This window comes from Gossypium raimondii, chromosome 13, assembly GCF_025698545.1.
Source record: "Gossypium raimondii isolate GPD5lz chromosome 13, ASM2569854v1, whole genome shotgun sequence".
Classification (NCBI taxonomy): domain Eukaryota; kingdom Viridiplantae; phylum Streptophyta; class Magnoliopsida; order Malvales; family Malvaceae; genus Gossypium; species Gossypium raimondii.
The window spans coordinates 34,415,723-34,436,968 of NC_068577.1; the positions used below are offsets into that span (position 1 = coordinate 34,415,723).

Below are 21,246 nucleotides of genomic sequence, written 5' to 3' on the forward strand. Positions count from 1 at the left end.
TGTAATTCAACCTTAGAGGGTAAATTTGATAGACTTACTAATATGATGAACTCTTTTATTGCAGAAAAAGCGAAGACAGCCCGGTTATGCGGAATATGTGCTACACCTAATCATGCAACTGATGCATGTCCTAGTTTGTATGATGATACCATGGCCCATCTGGATGCTGTGGGAAATTTCCCGGGGCCGCCACAAAGGTAATACGACCCCTACGCTAATACCTACAACCCAGGGTGGAGGGACTATCCTAACTTAAGTTATGGGGTCAATCCACGAAATAACCAGCCATACCAAAATCGATTTCCGCAACAACCGCAAGGTTGAGGTAATTTTCTAGAAACCATGGTCAATAAGTTAGCAACTAATGTTCTTGATTTTCAACAGCAAACTTTTAATTTCCAAAAAAAGAATAAGGATTTTCAATAGAAAATCGAGGCGTCCATCAGAGAGTTGACCACATCAATCGAGAAATTAACCTCTCAATGGAAGCTGCCGTTACAAACAGAACCAAACCCTAGACAAAATGCGAATGTAGTGACGTTGCGAAGTGGAAAGGTACTGGAACCAATTCCTAACAGAAGTCTTGGCAAAGAAATTGCCCAGGAAAAACCCGAGAAAGATGAACATGTCCGACCAAAGCCTCCATTGCCTAAAATTCAACCTCCATTGCCAGAACGATTCAACCAGTGTCGAAGAGGTAAAGAGGACAAGGAAATCCTCGAAACATTTAGGAATGTCGAGATCAACATTTCGCTGTTGAACGTCATCAAGCAAATACCGTGGTATGCTAAATTTCTTGAAAAGCTTTTCACCAACAAGCGAAAATTAACAGGTAATGAAAGGGTGAATGTTGGTGAGAATGTATCCGCAGTGTTACAATGGAAAATGCCGGAAAAATGCAAGGATAGGGGCATGTTTTGCAATACCATGCAAAATAGGCCATCTGGGAATTAAGAAGGCTATGTGTGATTTAGGGGCTTCTATAAATATAATGCCATATTCTATTTATGAATCACTTAACACGGTTTTTTTGACAAAAACATGTGTTATCATTCAATTAGCTGACAGATCTGTTATGCATCCAGAAGGAGTCCTTGAGGATGTTCTGGTAAAAGTTAACGAGCTTATTTTCCCTGCAGATTTTTATGTGATTAAAATGGAGGAGGATAGTACTCCTGAATCTTCAGATCTCCTGCTGGGTCAACCGTTCCTTAGTACAGCTAGTACTAAAATCGACGTTCGAAGTGGAACTCTCACGATTGATTTTGATGGGGAGATCGTAAAGTTTAATGTCTACGACGCCATTAGCCATCCAAGTGAAAGCTTGAGCATAAATCGTATCGACATAATTGACTCTTTAGTGGAAGAGAATTTTGAGTCAATTTATGGAGATAATTCTAAACTTGATGAATTTGAATTTGTTAATGAGTTATTATCTCCAAATACTAAAATGTTACCTTCTGTAATACAGGCACCAGAGTTGGAGTTAGAACTCGCAAGAAAGGCAAGGAAATTAGACATCCAAGATTTAGAAGAAATTCGCAATGATGCCTACGAGAATGCTCGCATTTATAAAGACAAGAAAAAGTTGTTTCACGATAAGAGAATAGCTTAGAAGCATTTTTCGGTAGGACAAAAAGTTTTACTTTATAACTCTGTGTTAAAGTTATTCCCAGGTAAGCTTCGATCACGATGGCAAGGACCTTTTATTGTTACAGAAGTGTTCACACATGTAGCGATTGAAATAGAGAGTGAATAATCTGGAAAGCAGTTTGTAGTCAATGGCCAGCGATTGAAGCCGTTTTATGAGAATTTTCAAGGTCACACGGTTGAGAAAATCCATTTGGAACCACCATAGAACCGATAATGATGTCGAGCTAACGACATTAAACAAGTGCTTGTTGGGAGGCAACCCAATTTTTATTTTTATTATTTATTATTTTTTTCTTTACTTTATTTATTACTTTATTTTATTTTATTATTTATTACTTATTTGGATATTAATAAATTTTTTCTTCTTTTACTTAGATAAAACAAAGCGAAAATGCGAAGAAAACCGTTGAGCAACACTTAGAGCGCATTGAGGCCCGACTTGAAACCTTTGGCCAGCAACTGACCGAGCTCATTGTCATCATATGTGATCGACAGTAACAACATGGGGAGTTTTTCTAAACTTTTCTACCTATTTATTTCTTTTCGTCCACATTGAGGACAATGTGCTTTCAGTAGGGGGGAGGTACTCTTCGTTATTACTGTAATTTTTTGCTGTGATTGGTTATTGTTGCTGTTGCTGTGATTATTTTTGGTTGATGTTACTGCTTGAGGCTCCATTTTATCCATATTTATTTAAAATCTCCTGCCTCTTTTGATGCTCAAGATTTTTACCAAAAATTGCCTACTGCTTGACCTACAAGCATGATTCTTGTTTTTTGAGGAAATTACGGATTTTTCATAATTGATGTCATCTCCATTGTTTTATTCTTATTAGGCTAAAAATAATTGTGATTCATAGAGTTAACTTTATCTTGCTTTTCGTACAATTGATCAAGTTTAATAAAAAGTGGAAACTTAATATGTTTGCATGCTAAAATATGTTCATGACTATTAAGGTAATTACTGAAACTTATTTTTGACACTTGATTTTTTTCTCTAAAGTTCTCATAAAAAAAGTTATTATTAAAATGTCGTTTAATGTTTCCGTGGTTATGAGTGCGACTTAAAAACGTGATCGATCGAAAGTAATGGGTAGGGTGCTTGGGTTGTCATCCCATTTCGTGTCAAAAGGTTGTGTGACGTGTTAGGTAAAACTCCGCTAACCGAATTAATTTTAAGAACATGTTAATGAGTAACTGTGTGGGGTGCTTGGTCGTCATCTCTTTTCGCATCAAAAGGTTCGATGTGTTCTTAAGAAAAATTATAATAAATTAGAGTCTGTCAATGAGTAACCGGTGGGGTACTTGGCATCATCTCTTCAGCGTCAAAAGGTTCAGTATATTCCTAAAGCATAAAAAATATAAATAATAAATAAAAAAATAAAAAAAGACAAATATATATATATATAATTTGGGGACTAAAGAAGGAAACAAATAGGGTGTCTTGGTAGGTTTGGTAATTTACCTAATTTTCATTAAATAATTCAAGTCGATTCTAATTTTTGTGTGTATTAATTGGAAAACTTTTTCTGTTTTATTTAAAGCAAGCTTAGAGTTCTCTTTATTTTTCATATATAAAACTTTGGAATTGTATTTCTTTTATGGCAGAATCTAACTTTCACAATAGATAGGAACCATACTTGAGGGCAAGCATGGGCTAAGTAAGGGGGAATTTGATAACACTCTAGAATAACGTATTTTTATGTATTAATTATGTATTTATTCTGAGTATGATCCAGCTAATTTGAGCTATTTTTGATCTTTTATCTCATAAGGACTAAATTTGAGGCAAAAGAAAAATTAAGGGCCAAAAGCGTGAATTTAGAGATAAAATGGGTCAATGTGCGACACAAGGAAAAGTCGGTGCCAAAAGTGCAAGCATGGAGGACACAAGGGTTGAAATGTAAAAATAAGAGATTTTATTCTATTAAACTCTATTTTAATTATATTAGGATAATTAATATTGAGATAATTATTAAGGATTATTTTTAGGATCTTATTTTATTTATCTTTATTTATCTTCAATTAAATGTATTTATCTTTTAGGAATTTAAGTAGAATTAGACTGTCTCCCCTAACACTATAAATAGGGAGTGAAGTGACTCAAAAGATATCGATATTTTTCTATAAACACTCTCTCCCCAAAAGTTTAGGCTTTTTTTTCTTCTCATATTTCCTTTCAATAAAATCTCTATTTTTATTTTATTTTTTTTCTACCACAACCATGAGCCACTAAACCCATCTAGCCAAAGGTTGTCGAAAATCCCCAAAAGGGTTCATGAGGCTTAGAATCCGTACTTAGCCTTCTCAACGAGTATTCATCGTTTCTCCACACTACGGGGCTGACGCTTCCGTCCATGTCCCTTAAGAAGTAAGCTTTTCAACGTATGCAAAGGCGGCCACTTTGTATGTTTTGGGAATGTTGCACAGTCGGTTTGTTAGCTTACTACGTCAGAGGTTGGCGAGCCCAAGAGACAAAATGACATGAGATTCGCCATTGAGAAGCGTTGATCTAGCATAAGACGATCCCATATAAGTGATTCTTGGCTAGAGTCAGGTTCTACCAAATCGTAAGTCTAAATCCTTGGAGCCGATGGTTGTAGGCGTCCTCTTCCACTATAACTGGCTTATTCGATTTGGGAAGGATCATCTAAAAGCCGAGGATTGAACCCAAGGCGAAACGAGACAACTGGAGGCTGGAATCTCCCATAAGAATTTCCTTTCTCTCAACTCTATTTTTAATTTCTCGAATTTTCGATTCAATATTCTTAATTCTGTTTTTATTTTATTTTTTTGTTTCCAGATCCAAACCCTTAATTCTGTTATTTTTTTATTTTTTCAAGAACGCAGGTTTTCTTGGGAAGATTCTGCCGAGATTTCACGGAACAAGATATTGTGCAAATCCAGTCCCTAAGGATTCGACCCTTCTTCCCTTTTATTATTATTTTTCATTATTTATTAGGGATAGAATATTTTTTGTGCTTTAAACGACCGCATCAGTATATACTACCCAACAAATACAAGACTGACTACCTAAATGGACAAATTTTGATGCTTCACATCACAACACTCCCATTACATGGAACCCAAAAATATTCCCATGTTTACTCATAACAACAAATGCATGAAAGTTACACACCCACTCTTCATCACTATCATAACTACAAATTGAGACACAACCTACGAGCACCCAGAATTAACACTCTGCTTCCTCAATTTATTGTAGTAGATCACCCAGCTAATAATATTTCGCCAGTTCAGAACTTACATGTGTTCCTAACCCAACCCAGCCCACACCTGATCCTAACATAACAACAACATGCCAACCTGGAACTCAACTGTTGTTGATTCCATCATCTCCGTAAGGACTTCCAACTCAAGACCCCATAAACCCCCTGAAGTATTATTAATTGCAGACAACTTTTAAAAGGTAAAAAGGTACATTCTAGCAATTATCAAATATGCTTATTGAAAAATAAATGAAATGCTTCCACCAGGGGGACATAATTGCATGCAAACAAGCAACACCACATACCTCTAGTTGAAATTGAATCCTCCAGAAGGAACAGGAAGTTCACCCCCACCAAACTGAAACCCTGTTTGAGAGGCATCACCCGGTGGCATTGTCTCATCCTCCTCTACCAACCAATATGTCTCAAGAATCTTCACAGCCTTTTCATAAATCTGTGTTATCATGACACTGTAAAATCTCAATCTTCTATGGGCCCCTGTATCATCAGTCATTTGTGCATGGAGATTCACACCTCTAGTACTGCCCAGGTTCTTATCAGCTTTTCCTACCTTTAAAATGTTTTCAAGCCCTACTAAATAAACTGTAACTATCCTTGGATCAGGGCAGTTAAGAAGATCGAACAATGGCTTGATACAACCTTGACTTACAAGGAACTTCGAATATGTGAACATGCCCAGTTGAGAACCAATTTATCCTTAATAACCTGGCAAGATATGATTCCAAGCAACTAAGATAAGAAACAATTTCATACTTGATCTGGTCAGGAGTCCCACCAGATGTAGCATTTGAAATAGCCCAAACAGCTTCTTTCTTAATATCAAATTCAGCATTTTGAAGCAAGTGAACTAGAGGAGCAATAATAATCGCTTCAATCACAACCTGTAAAATCCATACCATTGAACATCGTTTGATGGTATAAATGAAAGCTAACAACACCTTCGACCCAACATTGATTAACCAGGGGATATAAATGCAAGAAGGAAAAAAGTACGAGCAGACAACATTTTAGACCAAAGGAATATTAATGCAAAAATAAAAGGTAACGCGGTTCCAATTCTTACCTGTATTTGTTCCTTGTTTCTAGCTGTGATATTGGAGACTGCCCAACAAGCTTCCTTGTTGATGCTCTTTTTAAAATTATTTGCCAAGAAGTTCAAAAGGCATGGGAATGCTTGATTCTCGATAGTACACTGCATTTCAACAAGACTTGTGCATAATGACAAAAGGCAGTTTGGTACATATCATATATAAAGAAAAAAGATAATTTTAATACCTAAACCTGCAAATCTTGCATTTATATTAAAATTTGTGAGGGAGCCCATTCGTGTGGTTTGAGTGAGGAAACTAGTTATTCACACAATCAAAGAAGATAAATGGAAACATTAAAATAAAAATAAAAAAAAAAGTGGGTAATACCTGTGTTTGCGTATCATATTTCCAACCGTGCGAAGAGCAGGGATTAGCACTGAAGGAGATGGGTGCCTGAAAAAACCACAGATTAAATGAAAAGCAAATAGTCTTAACTCACACCAAAAGTTCTACCAAACGCCCACACACACCAGCTTCAATAACAGCTTGGATTTTGTCATTTGTACCATCAGAAAGATATGAGAGAGTCCAACATGCATCGGTTAAGACTTCCCCATCATTTGAATAAGATGTGCCAATGCAGGAAGTGCAGGCTTAACCTGAAAAATACATGAAGCATAATTAGTGAGTTCCCATATAATATTCATAGCTAGACATTAATACTTTATATTTATAAGCCATCTCTCTCTCTAGCCTAATTTTAGCAACATGCAATATCTCACTTTCTGGTTTATGCTAGCAATGTAATGTGATGTACAATTTCACAATCAAACAAACAAACCAATGTCTCAGATTTCAAAGACAGACAAAGGAAATTTGGCATTCTAAATCAATAACATTGCACACAAGTATGATTTCCACTTCATGTTAAACAATCAACAGTTTTCAATAAAAGAAGGGGACTGGGGCCTAACATGATCAACGACATCCTCACAAAATTGGCAAGAAGAAAACCACGGATAACTCTCTTTTGTTACACACTATCAACAAAAAGAACATGAAAATTTAAAGAGATTTTGTATTGATCTGGAGAGAAGGTATATAAAATGCAAGGGACTTAATAGGATTGTTTAGTCTGGGCCACTAATTAGTTTTATTAATTAAAGTATAATTATTTTTATAATGTTTTAAATACTTTTTATATAGACTTTTTTTATTTAAAAGAGTTTTGAAAAAATTTATTAGTGAAAACATAATTTGTATTATCAAAGTTGGGATTTATTTTTAATAATTAGACATTGAAGTCTAAATTAATGTTGTAAATGAGTTTACTGAAATTTTAATATTTGAATGTAAAATTTTCATTCATCTAATAATGATAGGAGATTGACGTATTAAACTAATAAGTATTCTAGCGAGAGAATATTTTAACCATAGACGAATATGGTACAACTCTATCTTATTATTTTTAAAAATATTATTGTGCTACTACTCTATAGCACTACTTTCTCATTTATTTTATTTATTTTTATAAAAGGGAAGAAGGTAAACATGATATAAACCATATTTGAGTATGTGTTAACGTATGGGGAAAATCATTTTATGAATTTATTATAACCATAAAAATACAATCTTATTACATGTATATGTAGATCCTGATTTCCATAGAAAGTTGTTCAATGATATTCACAATACATTAGAAGTAAAACCCTGTCAATGGTTTAAACATATACTTAATTATTTTTCAAATAAAAAAAGTAATATTTAAGATCAATTTGAGTTGTTAATAGAAGAAATGACGCTACTTTAAGAACAATGGGCAATTTATAAACGGAAGAAATAACATTTGAAGAAAAAATTAAAAAAAAAAAGAGTAAAAAGCAAATTATATTAGATAATAATACATGCCTTCAACTCTACCACTGGTAAATCCTTCACTTCTAGTTGATATATATATATATATATATTGTTTATTTGTGAATGACATCAAAGTAATAATCGAGGCAACTAATTGAAGTAATATATATATATATATATATATATTGTGCAAGCATTACCTAATATAAGCCATAAAAATATTCTGATTTAATAATTTTTACCATAAATGGTATTCCTATCAATTTTATTGTCGCTTGTAATAATTTGTATTCTTTTTACCCCATTAAATTACCATATAGTGATTCCAAAGATTTTATCATTGATGTTGAAGTTTTGGATGTCTTCGTTACTTGGCATATGTTTGGTTATCTTATTGGTCTCTTGCACACATTTATGAATAAATTTGGCTAAGGATTTGATATGTTTCAAGTATGCTTTACAATCTTCAAATACTTATCTAGTGATATTTTTATGCAAAGAGTTATACATTATGAATTCTTGTGTTTCAGACGTGTTTTCACATGTCAGATGTCTGGGGGAATTTTTTGATACTATGTTGGGCATGTTTAGGTGCATATAGAATACCAATTTCATGACTTAAAATGTTTTATGTTTTATGTTTTTCATTTTTCTTTTTTTTCTTTTTTGTATGTTTTTGCACTTATGTCTCAAGACACTAAGAGCATGTTTCGAGACCATAAGAACATTTTCTTTCATTTCATGCAATTTTGGGCGTAAGTCTTGAGACATACCAAGCAAGTCTCAAGACATAAATTCTCAAGTCTCGAGGCATGGTTCCATTGTCTCGAGACATAAAATATTGTAGCTAAATTGTTAGAAATTTAGGCTTAAGTCTTAAGACTTGAGGTTAAGTCTTGAGACATAGGGGGTCAAGTCTCGAGACATAGTCCTATTAACTCAAGACATCAAACTTCAAAGCAATAATAGAGATTTAGGGGAGGCATCTCTTAAGACATGGCTTCACTTTCTTAAGACAATGTCTCACATTTTGCCATTTTAACCTAGGATTCATAACTTGGCCTTATTTTTTATTGTCTTTGATCCCGATTTTTTGCATAATGTGATAACACACTAGAATAACGTATTTTTATGTATTAATTATGTATTTATTCTGAGTATGATCCTGCTAATTTGAGCTATTTATGATATTTTATCTCATAGGGACTAAATTTGAGGTAAAAGCAAAATTACGGGCCAAAAGCGTGAATTTAGAGATAAAATGGGCCAATGTACGACACAAAGAAAAGTTGGTGCCAAAAGTGCAAGCATGTAGGACACAAGGGTTGAAATGCAAAAAGAAGAGATTCTATTCCATCAGACTCTATTTTAATTATATTAGGATAATTGATATTAAGATAATTATTAAGGATTGTTTAATTTTAGGATTTTATTTTATTTATCTTTATTTATCTTCAATTAAATGTATTTATCTTTTGGGAATTTAAGTAGGATTAGGCTATCTCCCCTAGCACTATAAATAGGGGGTGAAGTGACTCAAAAGAGATCGATCTTTTTCTATAAACACTCTCTCCCCAAAAGTCTAGGCTTTTGTTCTTCTCATATTTCCTTTCAATAAAATCTCCATTTTTATTATATTTATTTTCTTTTCCACCACAACCATGAGCTACTAAACCCATCTAGCTGAAGGTTGTCGATATTCCGCAAAAAGGGTTCTTAAGGCTTAGAGTCCGTACTTAGCCTCCTCGCTGAGCATTCATCATTTCTCCGCACTACGGGGCTGATGCTTTCGTCCATGTCCCTTAAGAAGTAAGCTTTTCAACGTATGCAAAGGCGGCCGCTTTGTATGTTTTGGGAATGTTGCACAATCGGTTCGTTAGCTTACTGCGTCAGAGGTTGGCGAGCCCAAGAGATAAAATGGCGTGGGATTCGCCATTGAGAAGTGTTGATCTAGCATAAAACGATCCCACAAAAGCGATTGTTGGCTAGAGTCAGGTTCCACTAAATCGTAAGTCTAAATCTTTGGAGCTGGTGGTCGTAGGCGTCCTCTTCCACTATAACTGGCTTATTCGGTTTAGGAAGGATCATCTAAAAGCCAATGATTGAACCCAAGGCGGAACGAGACAACTGGAGGCTGGAATCTTCCATAAGAATTTCCTTTCTCTCAACTCTATTTTTAATTTCTCAAATTTTTGATTCAATATTCTTAATTCTATTTTTATTTTATTTTTCATTTCTAAATCCAAACCTTTAATTCTGTTATTTTTATTTTTTTCCAGGCACGCAGGTTTTCTTGGGCAAGATTCTGTCGGGATTTCATGGAACAAGATATTGTGCAAATCCAGTCCCTGAGGATTTGACCCTACTTCTCATTTACTATTCTTTTTCATTATTTATTCCGAAAATGATATTTTTGGTGCTTTCAACGACCGCATCATAATGGTTTATTTAAGTTCATTTTGCATGTGTAACATGTTTTAATTGCCACGTTTACCATATTTTAGCTTCAATTGTTATTTGATGTGTTTGTTTGAGTTGCTCTCACAATAAATGTGGCATATTTCATCCAAATACTATAATCGGTTGGGTATGTTGCTCACTTTAGAATTGTTGGCAGAAGCGACTAGAAGTTCACCGTCGATGTAGTCTTCTACAACATCAGCTTCACCAGATTTTTCTTGTTCTTTTCCGTTTTGATTTCACCCTCCCTTTTGATCTTGTTCTACAGCTTATAACACTCAGATTTAATGTGCCATTTTTTCTTGCAGAAGTTACAAGTTTTACCTTGGTTTGAAAACTTCTATCTACTCTTAGATTTACTACGAGGATTCCATTCCTATGTTCTTCCACGATCATTATTAACATTCTGATCTTGTCTCCCACGAACAATGAGACCCTTTCCCTGAGAGTCGGGTTTAACCACAATATGTTTCATCTTATCATATAAGGTCAAAAAATCATAAACCTCATCAATTGTGAGAGACTCGTGGCTATATAAAATCATGTCTCTAAAAGTTGAATAAGACGGGGGCAACGAACAAAGTAGAATCAACCCTAGATCTTCCTTATCATACTGAACCTCCATGGCCTCCAAGTTTGAGAGAATTTCTTTAAACACTGTTAAGTGTTCGTGCACAGACGCAAATTCCTCCAAACGATGAGCATAAAGATGCTGCTTCATATGCAACTTGCTTGTTAGAGTTTTCGACATACATATTTGTTCCAACGCCTTCCATAATGCAGCAGCGGTCTTCTCCTTCATTACATTTTACAAAATTTTGTTTGACAAATGCAGATGTAACTATGTTAATGTCTTTCGATCCTTACGCTTCTTCTCTTCCTCCGTCAATGTCGAAGGAATCTTATCTATCCCTAGCAAGGCATCCTCTAAGTCCATCTGCACAAGAACTATCTGTCTCTTTATCTGCCACAACGTGAATCTGGTGTTGCAATCCAACAATAAAATTTCATACTTCAAAGACGTCATTACAGTGATTGAGATGAGCAACCTGAAAGCTCTGATGCCAATTTATGAAAAATAGATTGTCGATAATGACAATGTATCGAAAAGAAAAGAGAAAGAAAAATAAAGAACACACACATTTTTACATAGAAACCCTTTCGGGAAAAAACCACGGGCAGATGAGAAGATAATTCACTATGTCGAATTCGAATAATTACAAGAGGAGTAGATTATGTCTATTTATAGGCTTGTAAAACCATATTCTAATAGAATGAGTGTAGTAAGATTGAAACACTTTATTATAATCAATATCAAATAGATAAAGTTTAATAATGTTTAAAAACCTTATTCTAAAATAAAATAAAAGAAGTGTAGTTTTATATGGATTTTACTTTTATTTTATTTTATCACTTATTTTATTTTAATAATGATTTGGGTCACTCAATTCTAACAATTCCATTGATGAATTTATGATGTTTTTGAAGTTTGATGATAGATTTATAACCTTGATAGTTAAATAAGACTATTTTGTAAATGGTTTTGGTTTATTTTAAAATTTAAGGACTAAATTGTTAAAATAGTAAAGTTACATGAATTATTATGAAATTTCAGTAATTATGGGTTGTATATGTATAAGAGAGAATTCGGATAGCATGAATTTGGTTTAATTGGGATAAATTTGAGAGTTTCGTGTTTAGGGATTAAGTTGAATAAAAGGTAAAAGTTTAGGATAAATGTGTAAAATGTTGATTAAAAGGTCAATTACATGAATTTTAGTATGTAAAAGTATTTGAATTGGATAGTTTAATTAAATTATTATATTTAGATAAAGAAATGAGGCAACCGAACAATAATCGCGAGAAAAGAAAGTTAGGTTAATAAATTATTATATTGGCATAATCATCGGTGTTGTGTTCGTTTCTATTTTTGGATTAGGTAAGTTTGTGTAATAAATGAATTGATTTGGTTTTTTTACAAATTAATAAATATCTAAGTATGTTACATTTAAATTTGCTTGCATAGTAAATATTAGTTTGTAAAATGGATCAAATTAAAATGAAATTCTAATTGATGGTCATGATTGAAAATGGAGAAATTATATAGTTGAATTCATGGGACAAAGAAATGCTTAAGTAATTATATGATATGAATGTGAATCACGGCCTGTATTAATCCCGTGAATTCTTAGGATACAAATGACATGTCATTAGGGTTATTTATTGTTTCAGGTGATGGTATTAGATGCCCTATCGATGGCTGAGGTCTTGTATTTGTTGCGAATTCTCCATAGTTCGTGTGAGCAGACCCATTTCACAGCTTATGCAAGCATTTATAGTTATAGCTTGTGTGAGCATCGTTCCTGCATATCCAACGTTATTTCATTTGGTTCATCGAGTGAAAGATGAATAAATGAAATGATTATATGAATCGGTTATATGGAAGTAGATATATGAAATGGTTATATGAATCGGTTATATGGAACTAGATATATGAAATGAAACATTGGATATAAATATTTGAAATAATATGTGAATTGTTAAATGAATAGATGATGGTTGAATTGAGTTTTAAATGTGCTTACTTGTAATGTTTATGACATGATAAAGTTATATGTTTCATATGTGTGATATCATTAACCTTGTGAGATTTTTGGTGTGTATAGGAAATAAATGAACTTATGACCTTGTTTATGAATTTAATTACAAAAATTTTTAGTTGCGATAGTTAAGGTAAGTTAAAGTTAAAGTTTAATGTAGACTTACTAAGTTTTACATAAGCTTACCTTATCTGTTTTTTTCTTCTTTGTAGATTGTCGGACTTTTGTTGTTTATTGGAACTTTTTTGAAGATCACACTATCCGACAACTCTTTCAGTAGCTAATTGTTTATTTTGACTTGGTTATAAATGGCATGTAGATAATGTTTGGTAATGTATGGTTATAAGCATTTTGGTCATGTTTTGTGTGTCATTTGAGATATGAAGTATGTATTTTTTATGTAAGCTTAAATGGTAATTTTTAATTGGTTGTGGTGTGTGATGATATAGTCATGTTTTGCTACCTAAATGCAATTTTGGATGGTTGAATTGGTATATATGATTTAGGTAACTTAATGAATTTTGGTTGGAATTCTGCTAGTATTGGAAATAATGATGCAAAGTGATTGTTTTGATATTAACCTTATGGTATGAAAGGTATTGAATGCTAATGGTTAAATTTTGAATTGCGGAGCCATTAGTGGCATATTGGTTAGGCACTTAGGTTGGGTGATATATGATGTGTTTTGGCAAGTTTTGTTGCATATTATGCAGGTTTAATGGTTGGTAATGGTATGACTTGTGGCCTTAGTGAATTGGGTTGAAATTGTTTGTTTTAGAAGGCACTTTTGGACACACATGGCTTGGGGCACGGTCTGTCACATGACCCTGTGCCACATACAGTCATATGGCCTATTTCATTTTTGGTGCTAGTTTGTCACACGGTCTCAGAGAGTTACACGGCCTGGCGATACTTGTAACACTCTTAACCCGTCTTCATCGATGGATTAGGGTTACGGAGCATTACCATACAATCGAAAATATTTAAACATCATAACATTCAATAAATTAAATATATCATAAACCATTCATTCATATACATTTCGTCCCTAAATCGAGCCTTCGAGGCTCTAGAAATAGCTTAGAGACAATTCTGGACCAATTTGAAACAAAACGATAAGTTTAGGAAAAAATTGCAAAAATTGGAAACAGGGGTCACACGGTCGTGTGGCCAGGTCATGTAGAATCACCTCAGGCTGTGTAACTTTTGAACGAGGGACACACGGTCGTGTCTCAGCCCGTGTCCTCACCCATGCAACTCACTGAGGAGGGTCACACGGCCGTGTCATACAGCTGTGTGCCAGACCGTGTAACTCTCTGAGTCGCCCCATACGCCTTTGTGCTAAGTCATGTGCTAGGTTGTGTAACTCACTGGCTTGAACCCTAAGCAATCTTCAGATGACACACGGCAGTGTTGCCAAGTCACAAGCTGTGTGAACCCAAAATTTTGCCTAAAATCAAACCATTTCATACCTAATTCATGCATAACTATTCCAACCATTTAAACGTACATTCATGGGTTTCAAACACCATTCAAACATGCATAAGTAAGTCATTTCAAAACAACCTAAATTACCTAACTATTATGCCATTCAAAAGCACCACAAATATAGCAAAACATAACATGCCAAAACGAGTCAACATTACCTTATTTCAAGCATCATAACCTAATTCAATTACTTACCAAAAAATGGCACAAATTGACCATTATCAAACCATTCTAAACATACCATAAAGATCTTTATTTACAAGCCTTAGCAAGTGACCAAAAATAACAAAGTTTAGTAATCACTAAAGTATACCAACCAAACATAATCTTCAAGTTATAAACATATCAAAGCACCATTTGGAACACCCTATACATGCCATTATAAACCTTAACCAAAATGCTCAAAAACTACCGAATTGACTGCTAGATAGTGTGATAGATCTCCGACGAGCTTCCAACCAAATCGAGCTTCCGATAATCTATAAAACAAAGGAAAGAAACCACGTAAACAACGAGTGCTTAGTAATCTCATATAAACTTGAACACAACTTACCATTTCATTTGCATAATGTAAAGAGCATAAGTGTAATATCAACTAAAACCATAAGCTTGGCATAAGCCTATACAACATCATCAAATTCACAAGTTAGTACTCTTGTACATGATTCAAATGAATTCATCCTTAAAATAAGTGGATTTACACATGTAACCACATCATTTAGTTCATAAATCCTTTTTATAAGTTCATGATTCACTCCATTTGAATACTTACCATTTCATTTCCTTTTCATACCCGTTGAACCATCTAGAATTACATCGGATACTCAGGAAAGCTCACACGAAGTGTGCCTTTACATATAACTGTAACATTTCCTTTACATTAATGCTTTCACGAGCTGTGAAATGGGTCTGCTCATACGAGCTGTAGGTCAGAATGTAAGCTACACGATGCAGCTCACACAAGCTGTGGAGAATCCGCAACAAATGAAGGACCTTATCCATTAGTAGGACATTCAAGACCAGTACCCGAAATATGAAATCCCTAATGACATGTCATTTGTATCCTAAGAATTCCTAAGGTTCAATTGGGACTCGATATCCATTAATTCATCATAGCACTGATATATTTATACATATATAAGTTCGTTTATATCAATTCAACATAATGAATATTCAATTTAAATAACATATAAACAGTTACAATTCATACGAACTTACTTCGATGACTAGGGGCGTAATAATTAGATCGAACTAATCTGAAGCATTAGCTTTTCCTTGATCTAAGTCTGAACGTGGTTTATCTTGATCTAAATAGATAATTTCAATCAATTAAGTACTTCTAGAATTCAATTTAATCCATAGTTCATATTTATGCAAAATTACCAGTTGCCCCTAACATTTTAACTTTTCACAATTTAATCCTTAAGCTCATAACTTAAAATCTAACCATTTTAACCTAAATCCATGTTAATCATAGATACAAGAGACCTTGATATAACCCATATTTACCATCATTTCACAATAAAATCCTATAATTTACACCTTTAACAATTTAACCCCTAACTCCAAAATTCATCAAAAATCATTTAACAAAACTTGTTTATTTTTCAATAAAGATTCATAATCTACCGATTAACATAAAAAAATAATTCAAAAAAATTCATGGTAAGTCCCTCAACATTTAATATTTTTACAAATTAATCCCCAGGCTAGCTAGATTAAGCTAAAACGGACTCAAAAATTTAAAAATCATTAAAAACGGGATGAAAAACATTTACCATGCAAGCAATTGAAGTGGTCGAACCTTAGAACCCTAAAATGGCTACCCTCCCTTTAAATTTTTGGTGGAGAAAAGATTGAAGAAGATGAAGTTAACTTCTGTTTTATTTAATTTAGGTTTAATTGATTAATTACCATTTTAACCTTTAAAAACTTTCAAAATCTCAATTAAATATAATCCATAATTATCCATTAACTCATTAAATAACTTATTTACCATTCAAGTCTTTTAGTTTAAAATTTCAAAGCTTTTGGATCCCTTTAACTAATAGAACTCAACTTTTACCCTTTTTACGATTTAGTTTTTTTCACCTAATTAACCAGATTTAGTCTTTTTCACCTAATTAACCATTTAAACTTCAAAATTTCTCAACGAAACTTTAATACGACCTTAACCAGATTTAGTCTTTTTCTCCTAATTAACCATTTAAACTTCAAAATTTCTCAACGAAACTTTAATACGACCTTAATATAATCCCACAAACATTAAAATAATAATGAAATGATAATTTACTTGTCAAAATTATGGTCTTGAAACCACTGTTTTTGATATCACTAAGAACAGGCTATTACAATACGACCGTGTGACCCTGAGTTACACGAACTCAGGTTGTTACACGATTTGGCCACACGACCATATCTTTAAACCATATGGTTTGGGCTCTGCCACATAGCCGTGTAACCCCTATTTTTAGTTTTTACCATATTTTTCTGTTTTGTTTCAGATTAGTCCATACTTGTTTCTAAACTGATTCTAGGGTTCTGTAGGCTCAATTTAAGTCTCATTTTCAAATGTATTATATGATGATGATGATGTTTAAATTAATCTTTGAATTGTGTCATTGTATTATCGATCTTATTAATTGTTGTAATATCACGTAACCTTAATCCAGCTGCAAAGACGGGTTAGGGGTGTTACAAAGGGCTTCATTCGAAATATTACATAAATGAGTATAACAATAATAATAAATAGTTTCTTCTCTATCTATTCTTAAATTTTCAAACTTAAAAGTAAGGATTTTGAGTTTGGATATGCGAATTGATACATTACTTTCATGTTGATTTTGGAGAACTGTCCATTCATCTTTGGCAAATTCACACATGGAAATAATTTCGAATTGTTTAATATTTGCTCCACTGAAGATTGCATTCAATGGTTTCAAATACATTGTACAACCTTTTCTTCTTCAACAATATATCTACCTTTTTTTTAGGGTCATGCCATCATTAACAATATTTTTAGGTTGAGTCCAACCATCTTTAATAACTCTTCATGCCCTTTTATTAATGGACTTTATAAATGCTTTTATCCTAACCTTCTAAACATCATAATTTGAGATATAAAGTTACCTTCCTTCATGGCCTCTATTAATAGAAACCGGATTTAAGATCCTCTTTAAGTATGTCTAAAGAAAAGCTTTGATACCAATTAAAAAACACACCGGTTTGCAGACATTGCACTTTTTTTGTCAAAAGTGATGTCACAAAAACTATTTTGATAGAACTATGAAGCAAATTATAACAAAAAAAAAAACCAAAGTATAAAATGGGACCAAGATTGTTTACGTAGTTTGAATAATAATCCTTCCTTTGCGAAGCCTTTCTCAGAGAATGAATCCACTAAACAACTTTCACTATATACCCTATGCTTAAGGCTTTAACTACCCAATAACATAAGGTATAACCAATCTCACCCTCATATACAAGTGAATGAAACTCTCAATAAAATCTTAAGATATCAGTGATAAACTACTTAATAAAAATATCTCTGAAAGGACATAATCAACTTTCAAAACCCATGCCAAAGTGTGTAACTCAACAACCTTTATATAGGCAACACATGTTACATTTAAACATAGTATGATCTTATCTTATCAACTTGTTTTTGAACTTTAAATTATCATTGAATGTTTAACTGATAAACCAAGTTCACAATGCCTGATAAGACTCATTTAAAAACCCTCCTAACTGATCGGATAACAATCATTCTTAGGTAAAAGAGTCACTGTGAAATACAAACTCTTCTAGATCTTCAAAAACAATCTGTCTTTCTCATAACCATAGACTTTGTGCAAGTTGATCTAATTCCCATTTAACAAATTAATTGTTCATTTTCTATCTATTTTGAGTTGCAAAATATCTATTACAAACATATAAGTAAAAAGTTGCCGATCTAATAAGATATGTATTTATTGTTTTAGTTTTTTGTAAAAACTCATGTTGCAAAATTAAGTGTAACAAAACTTTTTAACAGAAAATGTTCGAACATCTATAAAACCTATTTGCCTCAAAATTTAAAGAAAAATTATACATTTTTCATATAAGTAAACCTATTAATTAATTTTTATTAAATAAATCTGATCTAGATAAGTGAAATAAAAATAATAAATTTTAGTTAAGATATTATTTCTATAAAATTTTAGATTTCACATAAAAATATATTGATAATATTTTATTAAATAAAATAACTTTTAATAAGTGGAATTACATTTGTGAATTTCATTAAAGATATCAATTCAATAAATTGTTTAAGTTTTGTATGTTAAGTAATCTACTATGAATTGAGAACATAAAAAACTCATAAATCAATTAAGTAAATCATAAATTGGTTAATTAAATGTGATAAATTTATCAACTTAAAACATGAGAAATACGAAAATATAATGACTAATCCCCTCATTGCGGAGGTTCTTCGAAGAGTTAAATGGTTGGTCATGGAATATACTCCATTCCTATAGATAAAGATTGAACCCCTAACCTCATGATTAAAGAATGAGGTGAGCAACCACCACCCCACTTTCTATTATTATTATTATTATTTATCATTCATGCTCTATTGGGTCTAAAAGTTAAGCGATTTTCTTAGACAAAAATTAATAGTTAAAAATAATTTAAATATTAAATATTGTGATAAATCTGTACTACTGTATATAGAGGAATGTCTTTTGTACCTTCATACTTGACCCATGTTGAAGCCTTCCTTTTTTCTTTTTCTTTTTCTTTTTTTTTTCTTCATTTTATACAATATCAGTCAAATATCACTTTGAATCCCTTTACTCGGCACTAGAGGTGCTCATGGGCCGGGCCGGGCCGGGCCGGGTTCGGGCTGGGCCCATAAAAAATTTCAGCCCATTTACTAGGCCCGGGCCCGACCCGGCCCGAAATATGGGCCTGATATTTTGCCCAGGCCCGGCCCGTGAAAAAAATATGAAGCCCGAGCCCGGCCCGGCCCGTTTTTTTTTTTACTTAAAAGTTAAAACTAATTGTTATTAATTTTATATCAAATATCAAATTGTAATTTTTTATATATAATGAACAAAAAAATAAAATAAGATTACTTATTTGAATTTAATTACAAACAATCAAATCTTAAAAATAAAATATGATTATAATATACAAGTAATTACAAACAATTAATTTGAATTTAATTACAAACAATCAAATCTTAAAAATAAAAAATTATTATAATATACAAGTAATTACAAACAATTCTGGCAAACCTTGCATAAAAGAAAAAGAACATTGATTTTATGACCAGTTGCTTGAGTCTGCATTGTAATCCAAGGCTTAGGCAAACGTAATTCAGTCTTAAGCCAAGATAAAGTAGGCAATAACTAAATAGTGATGAACACAAAGTCAATTGGCATTGGTCCAAACTATGATAAAGAGGAGCTACTCTTAGCAACTAGGAAAAATATGACATAAAAAGACATCAACTTAATATTTTTCCCATGAAGCAAAAAAAGAACATTTTAACACCATACATCAATGGCAAGCAAGACCAAGTCATTTTGCCTCTATATTAATAGATTTTCCAGCAGCAATCTGAAACACAACTCCATAAGTTAAGCTATCATAAAGATACAATTATGGCTATAATAGTGCTACAGAGCTTTATAAACTTTAAAATACAGCAGCCAAGTACATTCAAATAATAAACTTGAGCAAAAGGCTACAGAAGAAAAAAGCAAACTTTAAAATACAGCAGCCAAGTACATTGAATAATCAATGCCCATATTGATAAACAGAAGGCCAACAACCACAATAATGAAGAGACATTTAAGCCATCTAAGAACAAACATAAGCATCCATGTTGATCAGATTCACCAACACCATGCAACAACTTATAGAAAGATATAGAAAAAAAAAAGGCTTATGAAAACAACTAAACATGAAAAAAATACCTGCATATATCGCACAACAGTACTAGTATAATCAACAGCTCTCCTTTGGGTCAGCTTTCTCATTCTTTTCACAGCAAAATTGTCACCATGAGCTGAAAGAAAAATAAAAGAATTTCGTCAGAACTAAAATTTAGATAGCCTAACTTCTCTGAATTGTAACTCATCTAAACAGGACATATCCAACAAATAACTAGAACGAACAACACAAAGGAGGGAGGTACTAGAATCAATAACCCAAAGAAACAGTTGATTTCTATGTTTAGCCCAACCTATGTCTAGGCTGTTCACAAAACCAGGACGTTAAAACAGAGTCCCATTTCTAATCATCTAGGTGCCAGCAGAACAAATGGAAATTTGCACAATGTAAACAGTATTAAAATTTGCAAGGGAGATTTAAGCAACACAATCTCTCAGCAGGTCACAAGCAAGAAAAGAACGGATACATCAAATGAAATTATACATCTACGGTCACAAGCAAGTGAGGGAACTGATTCGAATAAAAATGAAAATCAAAAAGCACAAAGCAAAAAACAAATTCAAAGGTTAACAGCAAACTCACCTTTGAGAAGACGAAGAAGGCTAGAAGCAGTAAGCACTGTGGAGTCGTGGAGTCGTGGACGTGGAGTCGTGAATCGGTGGGGGTGGAGTTGGATCCGATTTGGGGGAAAAAAAGGGAGGGAAGGGGTTAGGGATTTATCTGGGGTCGGGGGGGAAATGGGAAATGTATTAATGACAAAAAAAATAAAAAAATTATATTAATTAAATTCGGGCCAGGCCGGGCCCGGGCTAAAAAAATTTTACCCAAGGCCCGGCCCGTTTTTAAAACGGGCCTAATTTCTTACCCAAACCTATATTTCGGGCCTATATTTTTACCCGAACCCTCCCATATTTCGGGCGGGCCGTCGAGCCGGGCCGGGCCACCCGGCCCATGAGCACCTCTACTC

The 21,246-nt window shown here is 33.2% G+C and overlaps 1 pseudogene; it reads right to left on the reverse strand.

Moving 5' to 3' along the window:
* Positions 1-4,683: 4,683 nt before the first annotated feature.
* On the reverse strand, positions 4,684-6,817 carry LOC105781546 (importin subunit alpha-1b-like; annotated as a pseudogene).
* Between the last annotated feature and the right edge of the window lie 14,429 nt (positions 6,818-21,246).